Below are 20,190 nucleotides of genomic sequence, written 5' to 3' on the forward strand. Positions count from 1 at the left end.
CTATTTTGCCCTTATCTCTAATTTTGTTGAAGAGAGAGTATAAGCAATAATAGGAAGGAACAAGGGTTTTTGCCAGTTGAGATAAGGATAGCTATACAGGGAGTTGACTCACATGAATTTCCTATGCGTGTGTGTTACCTTCTAGGTTAATTCTTTTTGATCTAACCTTTTCTCTAGTTCCTGGTCCCGTTCTCCTATTGGCCTCAGTTGCTTTAAAGTATCTGCTTTAGTTTCTCTGCGTTGAGTAACTCTCTCATTTTCTCTCTCACTTTCTTCCTCCCTCCCTCTATGTGCAAATCTGAAAAAACATGGCCTGGCTTGGAATCCTACTCTTTCCTTAGACACCTTGAGCAAGTGCCTTAATCCTTGCTCTGGACCTTAGCTTCCTCATCTGTAAATGGATCCACCCTATCCTGTCACACTGCGAATGCCTCAGACATAACTGGTAAACAGGAAAAGTCATGTTGGTATCACATGGAATTCACTGGAGTCCGTTTTCTGCAGTATGCCCATGTTGGAAACAGTCAGGGGGGTGTGTTATCGTGTTTAAAGAGAAATCTTCCACCAGAGCGGCAGCCCTTAGGAAAAACAAGCTGACTGTCTACAAACCACACACTCAGTGGGGTCTGGGGTGCAGTTGCTGCTTGTCTTTCCCGAGTGCCTCACTCTCTGGGGATGTGACAAGAAAGCAGCTGCAAGCACTGTGTCCTTGTGAACACAGGACACTCCCCTAGAAAGCTCCATGTAGGATCAAATTTTTTTAAGCGATGAGTATTGGAAGCTCCTGCCATCCATTCTCTGCCTGGAGAGGGAGGAAGCAGAGGCCTCCAAGTCTGAAGCACTCTGTGAAGCCTGCTGCAAATGCCAGTAGAAGTTTAACCAGCTGGTGTGGCATTGGGGTTACTGATTGTTCCTACTCAAGCCCAGGTTACAAAGGTTCACGGGTTTTGAGGCGACTGCCCCCAACTGTCTCTTTTCCTGCATTTATGCTAGTCACAGTGTGTGATTTTTGCAGAACATGTTTTTCAGGACTGGGTAGATGGAGTTAGAGCAGAACCCCCTGGCTGCCTTCAGGTTTGTGGAAATGAAATAAATTAATGTGTGTGAAGTAGGTGGCTTACCTCCTGAGGCGATTTCCTCTGAGCAAGGTCTTGAAGGACAAGGACGAAAGCACTCAGTGGTATCTGGTACTTTGAACCCTTTTACTTCTCCAACCAAGACGGCAATCGGTCTTCCTTGCAAGGGGTGGGGGGCTTGCCCTGGGCATACACAGTTCCCACAGCTCAGTCTCAGCAGGTGAGGATCATAGTTCTACAACGAGTAATGCTAACGAACAAGTAGGGTGACACCCAAAAGCTTTGGCTTAGAGAACATGATGTGAGGAGAAGCAAGAGGAGAGGAACGAAGCGACAGGACATAGTCTGGGTGTGGGTGTGAAGCAATAGAAAGCAAGGGAGTGGGAGGTGAAACCAAGGGAGTATCGGGAGGCAAAGCTGGACAGATGAGCCGGGCCAGGCACAGGGATTGATTGCAGCTGGCTTTGGGTTGTCACCAACTGCATGTGTGCTTTTGTTCCACTCATGTGCTCATTTATTTCCTTTTGAAGAAGGAGAGGGTGCTGAGCTAGACTTCTCTGGGAGCTGCTGGAGGTGGAGTATTGGTTTAGAGGCATAGAGTTAGAGGTAGAGAGTCTATCAAAATGATTTGGGAGTAAGGGATGGATGTATTGACCTTAGAAGCCTTAGAAGTCATAAGAAGAAAAGAGTGTTTAATAGAACAAGGGAGGGGGATTAATGGGAATGAAACCTTGTTAGATGACAAGGAGAAGAAGGCCTAAGATTGCATACATTGCACATAGAAGGAAACTGTAAAATTGGTCTATAGCAGTAGCTACCAAAAACAATGTTGGTAGGCCAAGTCCTGCCTCCTACCTGTTTTTGTAGTTATTTTTAGGATACAATCTCATTTTCGTATGGTGGATGGATGCTTTCACACTGCAATGGTAAGTTTCAGTGGCACAAGGATATCTCATGGCTTACAAGGCTGAAAAACACTCTCAGGACCTTTAGAGGGAGTTTGGCGATTACTAGATAAGTGGTAGACCTAAGAGTCAAGTCTTTGGGAATTGAGCTCAAACCTCTTATCACCTTGGTATCCTGGGCATTTGACATTGTGTCTAATGCATAGTAAGACTTCATAACCTAACATTTATTGTATTAATGAATAAATGAGAATGAATAAGTGAATGAACTACAAAGTCTACTTGATCTATAGCCTGTGCTATTTATGATTATTCTGTGCTGCTTACAATTATTCTGTACTTATTCTTACAATTATGTTGAGTGGGAGCTAACATATGAAACAAATATTTATTATACACAAATGAGGTACTATGACATTGTTCTTTGAGGATCCAATGGCAGACAGATTTGTATGTGACCCTATGGAACTCACTTCTAATAGAGAAGAAAACCTTAATCAAATAATCACAGAAATGAATGCACAGTTGCAGCTTTGACAGGTTCCAGACAGGAGAGAGCACAGTGACACAGAACTGATGTTGGGGGTTGTGATGTAGATTCAGAGAAGGCTTCCCTATACTTATCTGTCCTGTGATCTGGAAAGTGAGTAGATGTTAATTTGGCAGAGGGATGTGGGACGAGAATTTTGGGTAGGAGACACATATGCAAATACCCTGTGGCAGGAGAGAGCAGGCAAGGAACAAAAGGAAGGCTGGTCTTCCTGGAGATAATTAATCACTTTCCCCACCTCTGCCCAAAGAGGTGAAAGGGTAATAAAAGCTCTGGTAAGTGGTATACGCAAAGGAATGGGGAAGAGTTTAGGTAGGAGTTTGCCTACTCTAGAGCTGAAAGAAGCATAGGTGTTAACTGTGTGAAGTGTACAGAGAGGCGTGGTTGTATGTGCAGAGTTGGGGAGAACTATGCAAGACAAGGATCAAAGGTGGGCAGGGCCCCGAGCACTCAGGGTCTCATAGACCATCTTAAGGGTCCTTTTTTTTAATCCCAAGAGCAATGGGAAGCCTGAAGTAGCTGGAGTTTTAAGTATAGTCTGCTGTTTGTAGAAAGAGCGTGGGCCTGTTTTACTTTTGTGAACTGGCCTGGGCAGAGAAGGCTCCCTATCTGGAGCCTTTTCGCTCCATTTGCTGAGTGGCTGCATCTAAGTTCTGTCGAAAACCACCAGCTCAAATGCAGCCTTCATCTGCCTTGGCAAAAGGACATGAAGGTTTCACCTGAAACCTCCTGGGAGAAAATTCTACGGAGCATTGGTCCTCTGGAGACTGTATAATTTCTTACTTCAGGAGACAGGACTTTCTGGACTCACCAGTTCTAGGCGAAAAAGAAAAAAATGCAAGTGGCTTCTTAGAAGAATGATTTTCAGTACTACTAACTTGTTTTAAGTTACCTCTGGGTTCTGTCTCTCCCTGGAGTCTGCCTGGGGACGGACAGGTGTTTCATAAACCTCCCTGCTTTGAAAGCCTTACCACACTCCTCTACTTTGGCTCCTGTCTTCAGTTGTGATGAGTCAAAAAGCCCTACAAAGAGCCTGTTACTTGCACGATTCCTCCCAGAAGTCATTGCATATTAAGAGGATTTCATTACTGCCAAGCTAGAGGGGGGGAGAAAAAATGATGGATTTTTAGAGAAGGTAATGGCATGCACTAGTGGGGGCTGAAGGCAAGAAGCAGCAATCACACTCCAGTCACAGTGGGTGGGTGCCCAGCTAATGCTCACCTCACCCAGCCCTGTTGCACCCAGTTTACTTTAGTGTTGATAATAAATTTTGTCTGTGGAATTAAAAAATTGTGATACTTCCCTGTGGCTGTTCTGGCTTATGTTGTACTGTTTCTAACAGCCTCCTTTTGTTTCAAGATTGCCTCATTAATTAGTTTTACATAAAATGTGTGGTACAGTTACTTGAATTTCCTTTCCTCCTTCCTGGCCTTGTTAACTAAACACCTCCCACATCATGCTCTTTGTGCTTATCCTGATTGACTCATGAGGTGACACTGGCTGACACTTGGCAAACCAGTGAACCTTCTTTCGGAGCTAGAGTGACAAAAGCTGATAGAATAGGGCAATGAAGAGTAGACAGAGGGCCTTTCTTCATTAAGAAGGAAGAACAGGTGAATCCATTGGGAATATTTAACTGGATAATTTTTTTCAAGAACAAAAGAAACACAATGAAGGTAAATAAAAGACGAGGTACAATGCTCATCCAGAAAAAATGAGAAAATGATACAGTAAAACAAAAAGAGTATACCATGTCTACCTTAAAGATACTGTTTTATGAAATTCCTGAATTTGTTACCTATTAAATTAGAATTATTTCTCTGGAAAAATGATATCCAAGGAGGAAAATTGGGTTCAAATTATATTAAGCACCAGAAGTAGCCATGTAATCTTCCAGAAAAGGTGTTTTCAATTTATACAGCCAAACAAAAAAATACCCCAAGCAGCCTGTCATGATACAATGAGAGTGTGTGAAGTCCTTAGAGCTATTTGATGAAAGTTGTTTCAGCACCACTTTTCATACATCTATGGTTTTGGTTATAATTGCAAAATGGTATACTCCTAGACCAGCTAGAACAAAGGAATGGCTGCTTTACCAGTCTGCAGTGATCTGAACCAATGTGATTTTTAAAAAAAATCTGATAATCTTTCCTCAGACTTTACATCTGTGTTAAAATTTGTAGCATTTAGCATTTTTTCTCAGAATATGAATAGTGTGCTAATAATAATGGCAGTGTTTTGGGTCTGGTTAAAAACATTACATTTTTACTGATTTTATTAGTATATATTAATTGTACAAAATGATGTGTTTTGTTGTGACATTTTCACACATGCACTTAAGGTTCTGTGATCAAATGCACACCCTATTACATTTTTGGTAAGTTTTTACCATTTCCATTTTGCCAAGTTAGTTCAGTTTCATGGATTTGAGCACAGTCTTTTCAAGTTAAGAATCTAGTTTTCAGCTGTTTCACTCCTGACTCTGCCTTTCTCCTCATCTTCCAACACTTTCCAAACCCCAAAAGTTTAATTTTCTTTAAAACTGTCTTTGTCAGAGTACACTTAGAATGAATGGAGTTTGCTGGTGCTTAATTATTTTTCTCCCAGTGGCCCCTGGTTTAATTGTGTATTTTAGACAGAATAGCTGGTCCTGTCCTCTGTAGTAGTTCTACTCTTTGCATTCATTGTAACCAGATGCAAAATAAATTAATTAATGTAGTATATTCTAAAAACAGGCATCTAAAATATTTGTACCTACCTAATTTAGAGATCCACAGAAAAACTTGGGCAGTACTTTTAAGCCTCCAAGACATGGTACATGCTAAGCTGGTCTCCCATTACTCATCAGTAAACACTTCTATGGTGTCAGGGATTAACTGACTCATCTATCCTTTCATGTGTCACTGTGAAAGCCAAAGTGTCACAGACAGTTGTCCTCAACTTTGCCTGTATGGAAGTTTAGAGAGAGATGGAGTCCTGCCCAGTTAGGCAAGGTAGCCAGCAAGAGCTGGTAGTGGAGTAATTTCCTTTACGTTGGAAATGGAAGACAACTTGTGGTCCCAGTCCCTGGCAGTGGAGAAGAGACCTTACATTTAGATTGTGTCCTCCATATGTGGTGAAAATAAGAACAGAGGTGGTTATGCATTAGTGGAATTGAGACTTTTAACATCAGATTCATTGTATCAACTAGCAGGGAATACATTCATGTTACGTGGATATTCCTTTCTTCATTTTTGTTTTTATGGGTTTTCTTAGACAATCTTTATCATCTCTTATGCTTTCTCATTTTTTTCCATTTATATAAGTTCATAAGGCCATGATAGCTAACTCCTCACTTATTATACTTATGCCTCAGCTTTGAACTTCATGGGAGCATAGACCTTGTCTGTTTGGTTTATTGCTGGTGTTGAGCACCTAGAAGAATACAGAAACATACTAAGGGCTCAATTAATATTTATTGAATTCATGACTCATGAATTAAAGTTATGACTCCTTCATTTTCAAGTGAAAATCACTGTCCATTGAGCTTGTGTGGATAATTGATATTTTCCCCCACAGGAAGGGTTAAACAGCTCATAGGTTATTCTGGTATAAAATAGACCCCTTTGAAATCCAGCCTGAGGCTCTTTTTTTTTTTTAAATATATGATGCTTGTTTGATCTTCAAACAAAAATACTACTTTTAATTACTGTGCAGTCGTTAGTTACACTGCTAACCTCTGGAACGTGACATGGTAACACATTCAATTCTTTGTTTTTTACTTGCCTTTTGACTTAGTTATTGGCAGTATAGGATATTTAGTTGAAATTGCCTCTGAAATGTCTTAATGGATGCTTTATTTTTTAGGTAAAATGCAAAAAGAAAGTCAAATGGGTTTGATTTTGAATTACTTTGTTTTATTTTATAAAATATATATTAATTAGAAAATATAATAATGGTATTTCACTATATCCAATTTTGTTCACAGATATTTTTAGCTATGGACTCAATCTTCAGAGTTCAATAACTAGATTTTCCTTATTAGTTGATCACCTTCATGGATCTTAGTTTCAATTGCTATGAAATCATACACATGAAAATTCAATGTATAGCATAAGAAGAATTTTCACTATGATGTTGGTCTAGTTCGTGGTTGAAAATAGTGATTTCCAAACCAGCAAATCTCTGAAATACCCTTTATTTAAAAATAAAGATAACAAGGCCCAGACCTGAAGGCTGGGACTGTCCTTGCTACCTGTTGTTTTAAAAATCTTTTGGGTAGTTTCAGATGGTATACAAGGTCTGGCTTACACCACAGGATCATAGGGTTTTAAGGTCATAGGTGTGATCTAGGAGGCCTTGAGCCACCATTCATCTTTTAATTTTTATTAGCATAAATTAATTGTACAAAAGGATTTCATTGAGATATTTACAACATGAGTATAATGTACTTTGGTTAAATGTACCCCATCTGTATTTATTCTTTTTTAAACTTCTTTCCCTCCTTCCCTGTCTTTTTAAAGAGTTTTTGGTGGGTTTCATTATGCTACTTTCATATGCATGCACATTATATATATGTATGTATACACATATACATATGTATATAATATTCAACCCCTGTCACCCTCTCCTTTCCTCCATCCATCTTAACTACATAAAAGCACCTTAAACTATGTGGCCACAAGGGCCATCTTTTCTAAAGGCAACTAATTTCCTTACCTATGCCAGGTAGCAGCAGTCTTGCCATCGGAGGCTTCTTTCTTAAATTGGCCTTTAAAAAAAAAAAATCAGTGATTAGCAGGAAGGATGTTGTTGGGTTGCCAACTGAAACTCAGTCCTCGTTCCCAGTATCCACCAGAACTGGAATTCAGAAACACAACTTTCACTTCTAGATGTTATAGCCTCTTACTCTGCCTTGGTGTGGGAGGTGATTTGGCAGCACGTGAGCAAGAGGCACTGGAATCAGGGGGCCTGAGTTCTGCTTCTACTGTCCCCAGGTACTGCATATGTGATCTTGCAAGAAAATTACCTACCTGCTAATTCCTTGTTTTCCCATCCACTAAAAAAGCAATACTAATGATGTAAGGTTGGTGGAGGAATATATGACATAATGTCTGTGCATGCAAAAAGTAAGCACTCAGTAGATGTTAATGGCTGCTATTATTGTTATTTTTATTACTATAATTTTTGAATAAAAGCTCTAGAAACAGTTTGCCATGTTTAGGTTGAAACAGTCCTGCCCATAATTGGTCATTAACTATTGTCTTCTTTTGTACTGTCTGAATTTTATATTTATTCATTCATTTCACAAATATTTCTTTATTTCTTACTATATACCTTGCAAGACACAATACACTGGTGATAAGATAGAGAAAGAGACAAAACACAAATGATAAATTTAAAAATGATGTCTCTACCTTTCAATAACCCCACCATATAACTATACCAAAGATGGAGAAAAATGACAGGCGTAAATTTTAGATTTTGCTTATGTGCCCATCCCAGGTACTGACCAGCATGAAAATAGCCGCAGAAATGCTCAGAGTTTGTTCCATGTGTCTTCTCTTGGTCTGTTCTGTCTCCGTCCTTACTTAGCCAAATCTTGCCCATCCAGTGAAGTCCCATGATGTATGAGCTTTCCGCTTCCATACATCCTGTGCTACACTCGATATGCTCAGTCTTTTCCATTTCCTGATAGGTTTATACATTGGTAGGTGTGTAATACCTGCTTGTTGTGGTTTTAATTTACATTTCTCTAATGACTGATGATGTAGAACATCTTCTCAAGTGCCTGTTTGCCATCTGTGTATTTTCTTTTTGTGAAATGTCTCTATGATTCATTTGCCCATTTAAAAAAAATTGGGTTGTTTATTTTACTGTGCTTTTATATGCTTTGCATATATTTTTACCTATTGTAGTTTGTCCTTTGTTTCTTTTACTAGTGTCCTTGGAAAGTCTTTTCATAGTGTCTTTACAAAACTTTTTCATTTTGCTAGTATCCAATTTATTACTGTATTGCATTATTAATCACATTTTGGGTGCCATATGAACTCTTTACCCAACCCAAGTTCATCGAAGGCTTTCTCCTGTGTTTTCTTCTAGAAATTTCACAGTTTTAGGTTTCATGATTCATTTCAAGTTAATTTTTATATATGATGTAGGATATGGATCAAAGTTCATTTTTTATGTGTGGATATCCAATTGTTCCAACATCATTTGTTGAAGACTATTCTTTCTCTATCATGTGCCTTAGTACTTTGTCAAAACTCAGGTGTTCATATGTGTGGGCCTATTTATGGACCTTGTGCTCCTCTGCTGATATATTTTTCTATGTTGTCTCCAATCCCAAACTGTTTTGATCACTGTAGCATTATAGGAAGTCTTGGAGTCAGGTAGTACCTGACTCCCCCCACCCCATTTGTCTTTTGCTATTTTTATAGTGGAATTTAATGGGTAACAATTGTGTATATGATGCCAATCTTTGCTTTCTTTATTGCACCAGTTAAGAAATGCCATGATTTTTCATTTTGCTTTTTGTCTTTCTCTTAAGGTAACTTATCTTGAGGCATAGCAGAATTTTCCCAAATAGCAGAGGCATGAATTATATACAAGTGCACTTGTATGATCTTAAACTTTTGTTTTCTGTTTTTGACAGTCTCACTATGTAGCCTAGGTTGGCCTTGAACTCACAATCTTCCACCTCAGCTGGACCAAGTGCCAGGATATCAGGCTTGTACCATCACCCAGATAATCTAAGTTTTTCTAAATTGTATTTTACAAGGTGTTTAATGCTGCAGTTACTTAATATTTAGGAAATACTTTCAGAGTGCTTATTCTAAGACTGAGGAGACCCTGGTGGATTCTGATGTAGATTATAGAATCCATGTAGGAGGACTGTGATTGGATTTTTGTTTGCCTATTTTATAAGATGCCTGGTGAAGAGCATCTAGAACAGAGTGGTTTTCTCTCTGTTCTGTTGGGTATGATTTATGATAGGAACTGACATAGAATTCTTTTCTACTTCTTTAATCACACATATATAGTAAGAACAACAGCTTAATATATGCTGGTTATGTGCTAAATAACATACATTAATTAGTACTTACGTTGTCAACACGAAGTAGGTACCAGAGAAGTACCTCTCAAAGAGAAGTTTAACAACTTACCCAAGGCCACAAAATTACAAGTAATAGAGCTAGAATTTGGTGCTCTTCCTCTTCCCTCCATCACCTTGCATTCCTAAAGAATGAAAGGAATTCAAACTTAAAATGAAAATCAAATGGTACATTTACCTCTGGAATTCCTACTTTCTGTGTCCAAAACTTTCCTATGCATGAGATCTTCTGAACCACTGGATGGAAAAGGTTGGCAGTATAGAGATGGGGCCCTTTGGGTCAAAGTGGTTGAAAAATTAAATGAATCATTTATTCATTGAGAAATTTAGTAAAATTCTACTAGGTATTTATATGACAGGCCTAGTTGTAGGTGCTGAGGTTACTGTAGCAAAACAAACAGAAACAAAGGTCTTTCTTTTATGAGGATATTTTCTATGAAAGAAACTCATGAGGCACAAATCTGAGATGATAAGGTAAAATGAGTCTATAAGCTGGATGTGGTGTACTCCTCAGATCCCATGCTAATGGCCTGTATTATATTGCCAAAACTTGTATTTAAAATCATCTTTTATTTACATGTAAGTGACCCACCTAGTCTGTCCTTGGCATTTTGAGCAGTGTTAATCTTGGGGAGGCCATCTACCTTACTTAAGGTTAGCTTATTGGCTCTCCTTTCTAAAAGAGATTTTTCCTCCAGACCACTCATGTGTCCACAGACTTTTTACATGAGAAAAAACCCAGAAACACTCTCCTTGCTCTGTAGCATAAGCAGATCTGTATGAACACAAGAAAAAACAAGTTTCTAGTGAGCCCAAAGGGGATTTCTCAAAGTTGACTCAGGAGATGCTTAAATACAGTGAACATTAGAAATAATTTCTAAAAGGAGGAAGGAAATGATTTATCTCTCATTTTAATGGTTTTATTTCAAGAGCTAGTGAAGTAAACCAAACCTCCAAGTCTTTTTTTTTTCCTCTAAAAATTTTTTTGAGGCATATACTTGTAGTATTTTCCATGTTCTTTTTGCCTTTGCTCTCGCTATAAAATGCAGGGCAGATACATGAGATGGAAAGATAAGAAAAATGCTCTCAAATGGCTGGTTGGGTCATCCAGTGCTTCTGGGGTTACGACTAAATTTTATATCATTTTAAATAACAAGGAAATAGTCCCAAGGGTGCTATGCTGTCTGTGGGTCCAGGATTGTCTTCTCCCTATCTCACTGTAGTTGAAATTAAGGAGTGGTTTCTAATTCCTGCTTTGCCTGATGAAACTGAAAATAAAATCCAACTTTTATATATTATGTATTGTGTATCACTCCTGCATTGTCATGAGTTTTCAAACTCATTTCCCTTTTTCATCATCCTCCCTCCTCTGTTTTTTTTTTTTTTTAATAGTTGTACTTTAATAAACATATCAGCTGGGTGCTGATGGCTCACACCTGTAAACCTAGCTACTCGGGAGGCTGAGACCTGGAGGATCACAGTCCAAGGCCACCCAGACAAATACTTCGAGAGACCCCATCTCCAAAATAATCAGAGCAAAACAGAATTCAGGTGTGGCTCAAGCAGTAGAGTGCCTGCTTTGCAATCAGGAAGCCCTGAGCTCAAATTCAATCCTACCAAAAAAGTTAATAAATAAAAATAAACATAACAAATCAGTATTCTTAAAAGACCACATTAACATAATTGTATGATGTAGTACCAAAATAAAGTAACATATTTTTCTTTACCACAGTGGTACTTGTGTAGGTGTGTTTTGTTTATACACTGCAATTCATTCTTTTAAGACGATGGGAAAATGAATGCCTGTGAATTACTGGTAATAATGTAAGTTGGTGGAAATTCCAGGAAGAAAGTCTGGCAAAGTTCATCAGAAGCTTAGCTGCTTTTTATATCCTTTAATCCACTTAAGATTTTATTTTTCTTCTTAGGAGCAAGGAATAAGCACCAGTCTGGGAATCTTTGTTCCTACATGAACTGACACATTTCTTAAGATTTGGATCAGAGTTACTTCCTTTATACTGTCCGTTCTGCTTTTAAGTTGAGATTATTTCATTGATAAAATATATTTTAATATGAAATAAGTCCTTAGAAAATATATCTTTGATGCTATGGTGAGAGGAAGTAGTGGTTTTCTTTACCAGCTGCTAAATTCTGTTAGGCTTTTGACTACTCTTTTGGGGGATGGTACTAAGTAGAAACATAAAGTTAAAAGATAAGAAATCAATAGGAAGACAATATTGATAACATAAATATCAGGGGAAGGATTAGTACTTGGAATGAGGAGCTCCTGAATATCAGTAAGAAAGCAATAGAGTGAGACATAAAGTAAAGAATATAGAAAGGCAGTTCATGAATGCTCAACCTAATTTCTAATTTGAAAATTGCAAATTAAAGCAATAACCAGATACTATTAAAATAGATTGACAAAGTTTAGAGAGCCTGATAATAACATAAGTTGCTAGGAGGAGCATAAATAGTAAAACACTGTGGGGAGCCATTTGGCAACATTTGATAAGGCTTTCTTGTATATACCCTACTACCAAGCAATTCCACTTCAAAGTTCATACACTAAGGAAACCCTAAAGAAGGCACACAGGAATACTCACTGTAGTCTTATTTGTGTTTGCAACAAATTACAGGCAACCTAAATGTCCATCATTAAGGGAATTGGTTACATGGAACAAGTAGAGAAAATAAAGGAATTAAATGTCATCATGGACAGATGACAGATCTCAGAAAAGTTAATACTGAGTGATAAAAGCAAGTTGGTTCAAACATTCCTCTGGTCAACACATATAATTGTTAAAGAAAATCACACAAAATAAGTAGGTACTTCATAAATGCTATGTTGAATGCATTAATAATACCCATTGGATGGCTACATAGCAAATTCTGGGTAATTGTTGTGAGGGGGAGAAAGGACTTGGAGAGGAGAGCCTGTGGGAGGGGTTCCTGTTGTCTCTAGTGTTAATCCAAAGCAAACAGGGTAATGTGTTAATTTTTTCATTTTAGGAAGCAGGAAGATGTCTAGCATTCTTATGCATGAATTTTAAAAATTAAAAAAGGCAGGAAAAGTAATGAAACACATTCTAAGCAAAGAGACTACCAAAGTGTTCACCGGCTCAGAAGCTTGTTATCTCTGGTTTGCTTAACTAGCGTCTTTGCATGCTGGTTTGGGCATCTTTTAGGTCTCTGTTGCTATTTCCCTCACTATGTAATTATTTTTAAGGGAGGAGCTTTGCCTGTGATCTCTTTAGAGTCAAGTCTCATACTATTTACAAAAGGAAGTATGGTAGTCATTCTAAAAACTACTCACCGAAATTGCTTAAGAGCTTCACAAACCCGCTCGAGTCAGCGTTGGGAAGAGGTGGATGAGTGGGCACTTGGACTGGCTGTGAGTGGTAAAAGACGTGAAATTTGAACATCATCTCTCAAATGTGAAGTAGGTACTTTCACTGCCAAGTTGCCATTTATGTCAAAGACCTCCCCTTTCATCAAAAAGCACATGTAAGAGCACAGTATTCTCAGAATGCAAGAATATTTCAGTTCTGCATTTGTTTTCTTTTAACAGTATTGGGGTTTGAACTCAGGGCCTTGTACTTACTAGGCAGACACCCTACTGCTTTTTGCTTTGGTTAGTTTTGAGATAGGGTCTCACATTTATGCCTGGGTTGACCTTCTATTTACACTTTCTATACATCTGGGATGACAGACATGCACCACCTCATCTAACTTTTATTGGTTGAGATGGGTATCTTTCTAACTTGCTGCCTGCACTGGCTTCAAACCTCCTTCCTAAAGCTGCCAGCTTTGGACTATAATCCTCCTACCTACATCTGTCTTGTAGCTGAGAATGTACCACCACACCTGGTTTGTCTATTGAGATGGGGTCTTGCTAACTTTTTCTTCAAGCTGTCCTGAACCTGAACTCTTCCAATCTGCTTCCCAAAAAGCTGGTATTACAGACATGAACCACCACACCTGGTGTCTTTTGCCTCTTCTATAGCTGTAGGCTGGATTTTCAGTCAAAGAAAATGTCGTTAAATCCCATTAGAAACTTGGATGGCAGAGATGAAAGTATCATCATATTCCATTTTTCTAAAGGAAAACTGTTTTAAAACAAAATTGTGTTAGTCTTTTTCCCATTCATGAATTTCATGTCAGTGCAATTATAGCTTTTATACTTTACATCTGTGTTTTTTTTAATATAGTTTCTTCTTATGATGCCATATATATCCTATATACATAATTATAATAATTGCATAGTGATCTACACAATGGACTTCCTTTGCCATTTTTCTAAAGTTGGAGATCATTAATAAACTTTCATTATTATAAAATAATATGATGAACATGTTCACATCTAAAGCTTTGGTATACAAATGTCAGACTTTAGGGTTAAGAACCTAAAAGGAAATCTTATTAACATTTGGGCCTCTAACAAAAAAAAAATATTGTGCTGAGTTTAAACCTTTCCTTACATGACTTAGATATAGATAACAATCCTCACTCTTTTGATGTGAAATTCCATACGTTTAGAATTGAAATTAAATTTTGGTCTGTTTAAAAAAATTAAAGCATTTTATATAGGCAAGCTATGATTGTTTACCAAATATTTTCTAAGCAGCATTGCTTTTTAATCTAAGATTAGGAAAACAAATGCAAGACTTAATAATAAGTACCCTATATCTAGTCTAGGTAATTTGATTTATATCTCAATAAGCTTATGACTGTCACATGACTGTCAGCATTAACGTCTTAATTTTTTAAAGTAAAAATTCAATTTGATCAGGATCACACATCTCAGAATGATATTCTTCTCACTTCATGGATGTTCTGAGTCAATTACGATGTTTACAAGTAGATTCTCTCAGAATTAAATGGAACTGTTATGACATGAATGCCATGCTTTTTAATCAGCCAGACCCCCAGCAAATCTGCCAATCTGGCACTTTTCATTTTTAGGAGACTTTCTCTCTTGTGTAAGATTCTCATTTGGCATGTGGTTACTACATGGAGTGCGTGGCAGGCCCAACACTAATCAGTAGGGCTCAAGAATAAGAAGGACCCTGGACGAGCTGTTCAGGGATTTATGTCAAGTAGAAAGTATTGGAAAGTGATCTGTATGGATATATTTGAATAACCACAGAAGACTGTTTCTGGAAATAATGACCAGAAATTCTCATTTGTACACATGTAAGTTATTGACATTTAGACTAGTGTGCCTGTTTTGAAAACTGGGGTCTGACATTTCTTGATATTATTTAATAGTGCTCGTGATTTTGAATTATGGGGATATTTGACTTGAAACAGTTCCTTTCCTCCTTTGTTTTTGCTGTTCTTTACCACTGAAGCAGCCTCGGCTGTAGTTCTGCTGGTAGTTGATTACTTTTGTAGCACCGTACTGAAGAGGCATCGGCACAGCAGAATCAAACTATCCTCATGGAGTCTCCCAATCTATTGTTGCTTCTACTCTTCTTCCATGCCCACTCACTTGACACTTGGCAAAGGGCTATTTATAGCTCCAAATATTCCCTGGAACTGAGATCTTTCAATAATGAAGTTAGAGCCAGGAGTAATAAAAATGCAATTTAAATAACAATCCCAAGCTGAGCTCTTCTGTCAGAGGTTGGATCAGATGTAATCTTGCAGTATCATGGTGGGCAGATTGGTAAATTTTATGTTGTAGGGTTGTGTGTAAATCCTCCTTTAGGAAAGATGGAGCCTTGATTATTTGAACAAGACAACTTTTGTTCCATCCCTGCTAACTGCCTGGAAACCACCTTAAAATTCCATTTGGATCAATAGAAAGATAAAAACCGTAATGTTATCTCTCAGTTTGGGATTATTTATGGTGCTCTTTTCTCCTTCCTTCCTCTTATCTTTACTCTCTAAAATTTTCCCAACCTTTTATTTTATATTTTAATAAGAAAAGTCTTTAAATTTTTGTTTGATTCTTGGACTTAAGGGTGATAATATGAGGTGAATTAAATTTCCTCTGTGGTTTTTTTTTTCCTGGTGCATTCCTTTTTGTGATGACAAATCTGGGGTTTCTTAAGTGAGCATCTTTGCCACATCACTTACAACAGGGCAGTGATCACACCTGCAGAGTGAGGCTGTGATGCCACACGCATAGTTGGGTTGGCTCAGAGCCCAACCCCATTGTATAGATCTCAGGCTGTCTGAGACTTTGGGGCAAGTGACTTTGGGGTAGGAATTCATAATTTTCGGCTCTTGGTCTCTTCAACTTTAAAATGGAACTAATGACTGCATTCATTGTGTGCATCAGGTAAGATGGAAGCAGATAAAGAGATAGTTGCTCAGTAGAAGCTCATTCTCCTTCCCCAATAGAGTGTGAGCAGTTACAGCTCATTTCCATACCATCCAGTAATCATTTGCAATGTGGAAAACTACATGGCTTGTTGTCAAGTAAATAATCATGTTCTATAGAAGGGAAAATGAACCAAAAATGTTGTATTATTTGACCTTTTATTATCTGCTTGTCCTTAATCACTTATATTCTTTCAAGAAAGCCTCCCACCCTCCCCCAACGATTGTATATCAAAGGTTAACTTTCTAAGCATATTCAGAGGCAAATGGACAACAAGGTCTTTCCACCCTTCAGTACCAAGAGGAGGAAGAGAATGCTCCTTCAGAAACCAGCAGGCAGCACTTCCTGCAGTGCTAATGAGATGACACACAGATTACAAGGAAGCTTCGGTTTGGCAGTTGAAACCACTTGTCACTTTGCCCTAAGTATGAATCTATTTAAAGTCATTGCTGCACTTATCTGACATGGACATCTATTGAGACAGAACTTTTGTGGAAGGAGCATTGTGTGATTTAATGCTATTTCTACCGTTTTAGCTACTTTTGTTTTCTGAGTGGGTTTTTTTTTTTTTTAATGTAAGGAGCAAGGAGGAAAATAGGAAACTTAAACTTTAACTAGAAATTTTAAAACTGCAAAGAATTTCGGAATTAACTTATTGTATGTAAACACTCAAAACAACATTAATATGTGTGTACGTTCATTACTCCTTATTATGCAAAATTTTCTACAGGATACCTCTCCTCCCCTATCACTCAGCTTTGTCAATTATCAGCATTTGACACACTTCTCTTTGTGCTTTTCAAAGTAGTTAGAAAATAGAAGTCTTTGTCTCAGATGCCAAATTATAATCAAATGACTTTGGAAAGTTCTTCAACAATTTTGGAAATGGATAATTCTTTTTCTAAATGTAGGAAATGAGAGAGGAAATAGTATTTGTTTTATTATTGGTAATCTGGAGGATTTATGTGCAACATTGCAAGCTAACCAATAATGTGATAACTAAGAATTAGAGAACCTCTGTCTTTGTTTGCAAGTGCAGTAATGGTCCTTTATTTACTGTTTTATCGGAAAGAAGGGATTTCCAGGTCTCACTTGCAGATACAGGCAGTGCACTCAACACTGATAGTCAAGAAAACTCAGAACACTATAAGTGGGATCCAGTGTGAGTGAGTCAAATGAATCATTAGAATTACTCACTTTTGTTCTGTATTTATCATTATTGTGTGGAATTGATAATTCTTGATATCTTAGCAAATCATTTCCTGTTCCTGTTCCTGCTCAGAATTCAAGTTGATATGAAGTCTTGAGTTGAAATTAGGCTCTGACAACATTTTCCCTCCCTCCAATTAACAAAACAGATCTATGCATGTCAGGACAAGATGTGAAATACCTGTGGAGTAACTGTGATGGTCAGATACAGGACGAACCCACACTATGGGACTGACGCGCTGCCTAGTGCGCTAAGGAGGCAACCAAGAGTCCACATTGACAATTCATGAAATATCTGTCATTTTGATTAGGTTTTGTGTCTGAAATCTACCACTAAGGGGAGTCGGGTGGGGACTTGGCATAGTATCTTTTAGGGTTGGAATTCTACACCATAGCATCATTAACACTAGAACCAGAGAATTCTCTGTTGCCAATGGCTGTCTTCTGCCCTGTGGGATATTTAAGGTCACCCCTGGCCTCTACCCACTAGACTCTAGTAGCAATTCCTCCATCTCCATTCCCCAGTTGGGATAACCAAAAATGTCTCCAGTCATTGCTAAATGTCCCATAAGGGCAAATTGCCTGTGGTTGAAGCTACCATCTTAAAGGGTAGGAGCCCCTTAGATGTAAACTTCTTTCTGTGTTACCATCCCCTTAGTCCTCTAACCACCCCTTCAATCGTGTGCTCCTTGGGGACAGAAATGTGACATTTATTTTCTTTCATGTTGAGGTAGCTCTGTGTATATTAGCTTTGGGGGAGTTATTAAACCAGTGATTGAACCCAGAGTTGCAAACATACTAGGTAAGCACTCTACTGCTGAGTTACACTCCTGACCCTGTTTTTCTGCGTATCCAACCCACATAGTGGGGTGGGGTTTTTTTGTTGTTGTTGTTGTTGTTGTTGTTTTAAACAAAAGGTTAAAACTTCTCTAAGTGTTTTGATACTGGTTTATAATGAGGTATATGACAACTGGCATTTCAGAGATACAGTAGCCTATTTTCTTTCTTATAAAAGACATTACTATATCATACAATATTTTAACCTTTTCTTTAAAAATCTCATGATACTTAGATGCTTTTGGTTAACAAAATTCCTATTGAATCTGGAAGATTCTGCTTGCCTGCCGACCCTCTCCTACACAAAGAAAGAAGAAAGAAAAAAAAAAAATCCCTTAAATTACTCAGAGTCCTGAGGCAGTTCTTCTAGAACAAGTGTTCATTTTGACTTTCTCTCTTAAGTCTTCGTTGACCCAGCTGGCTTGTGTGGCAGTACTTTTCAGTTAGGAATTTGATCCAGATTGAATTTAACAACTAGGGTTCACCCAGGTGAGGATCCTGTTTGAAAGAGAAGCTTATTTATAATGAAGAGTGAAGACAATACTCAAACCAAATAACTATTACAAAAGCTCTCTATATTGTTTCAAAACCAGAAACTTATGTTGATTTGAATTCCCTTACCTTACAAGAGCTGTAGAATGAATCCTTTGCAAACTTAGAAAAAACTACCCAACAGATACTAAATACTCAGTAATCACTTTATGTTCACTTTTAAATTCTCTCTCCTAAATATGAGAAGTCCTGATGTATTCCCATTTCATACTTTTTTCTAAATTTCCACCCTGTTCTCAAAAGAAGCACTCAGTCTTTTTCTTCTTTGTACCCTTTCTTTGTTGTTTTAATCACACACAGAAAAAATCCACACGGGACTATCCCAGCCATCTACATCAGTCTTTTATAGCTGTGATCGTTATAGATTTATGCAAAGTTTAATCTTTCTGATAATTTGCTTTGTGGAGGATGATGAATCTTTTTTAACAGATTTTTTTGTAATGAAGAAAAATAAAACTCCCCCAGTTACCTAAATAAATTTAAAATTCATGTTACTGCAGTTTTCATACAACATAAATTTTGATCAATGGCCTTGTAGTTTGAAAGAGGCAGTCCTGATTTTGATCTCTGCTTTGACCTGCGAAGGTCAGTATGAATTTAGTTCTGTGCCCTCTGTATATGTTTAAAAAACATTTCTTTTGTGGCTGATAGCCACTTTACTGACTGACTAGTGAGGACACTGTCTTAAAATCCAGCTTTTTTCACTTGTTAGCAAGCTGTTTCTGTGACAGGTGCTCAGGCTGACCACAGTGGGGAAGCGGCACAGGGATCCCATTGAACCCATGGTCAGTTGAAGGTCATGAAGTCAGCCCTTTTAGAGAACATTCCAGGCTGAGGTCTAGTAGAGCAAGCATAGTGCAAACATTCTATGCTTGTGATAGGGTGATAGGTTGACTCTGTTTACACAGAATATATGCTGCAAAAGACTTCCTTTTATGGAAACAGATGACAGAAAAGGAACAAAAAGAAAATATCTAACACCTAGACGTGTGCTCTGTGACAATGTGAACAGGTCATCTCAAACTTGCACAGGAGCACAGACAAGGATGCAATGGATCTTCAATGTATTCCTTACCCTGTTTTACCAGTTATTCACTCAGGGTTTGTTTCACGTGTAACATAAAAGCCTGGACACGACTTGCCCTTTAAAAATTTCAGTACATTACGCTTTGCCCAAGAAAAATGCAGTCAACAGTTTGTATATGATTTTCAGGCCTTTACAGCCCTGGCCAAGCTTTGGTGCCTGACCACTACACTGCTACTCACTACGAAGCAAGCATGCAAGAAATTTCATGAATACCTTCTGTGTGATGCTCCTGCCTGCGAGTGTCCCCTACCCCACCATGTCTGTGTGATAGCTGAGTTAGTGAAAGAGAAAAAGAGGCAGGCATGTGGCCCTAACCCCTCTTTGTTCTCTGCTTTCCTACAAGTGGCTTTATTATTTCCTTTTGAGATGGATGAGCTTAAAACTGATCTACTTAGATGAGAAAGCAAAACGTCTAACAATAGAAACATTATTTCCTTATTGAGCATTTAGTATGTGCCAAGTACTTTTCATGTCGTTTATCTCTTAAACTTAACAACAGCAGCAAGTGTTACAAATAGAAATTGGAGGGCCAGTTCCTGTGAACAACTTG

The 20,190-nt window shown here is 38.0% G+C and overlaps 1 protein-coding gene across 24 annotated transcripts in view; it reads left to right on the forward strand.

Annotated features, from left to right (window-relative positions):
* Positions 1-20,190, forward strand: part of Mitf (melanocyte inducing transcription factor) — a 357,640-nt gene that overhangs the window by 136,715 nt on the left and 200,735 nt on the right. Inside the window, exon 1 of one of the 24 annotated variants that reach the window (XM_074044226.1) lies at positions 1-20,190. This exon is cut by the window's right edge and continues 10,989 nt beyond it. The exons of 21 other annotated variants lie outside the window; for them this stretch is intronic. The gene's annotated coding sequence lies outside the window, so the exon portion shown is untranslated. 2 more of the 24 variants (XM_074044225.1, XM_074044224.1) reach the window with 2 other exon arrangements.

The sequence above is a fragment of the Castor canadensis genome, chromosome 10 (assembly GCF_047511655.1).
Source record: "Castor canadensis chromosome 10, mCasCan1.hap1v2, whole genome shotgun sequence".
Classification (NCBI taxonomy): domain Eukaryota; kingdom Metazoa; phylum Chordata; class Mammalia; order Rodentia; family Castoridae; genus Castor; species Castor canadensis.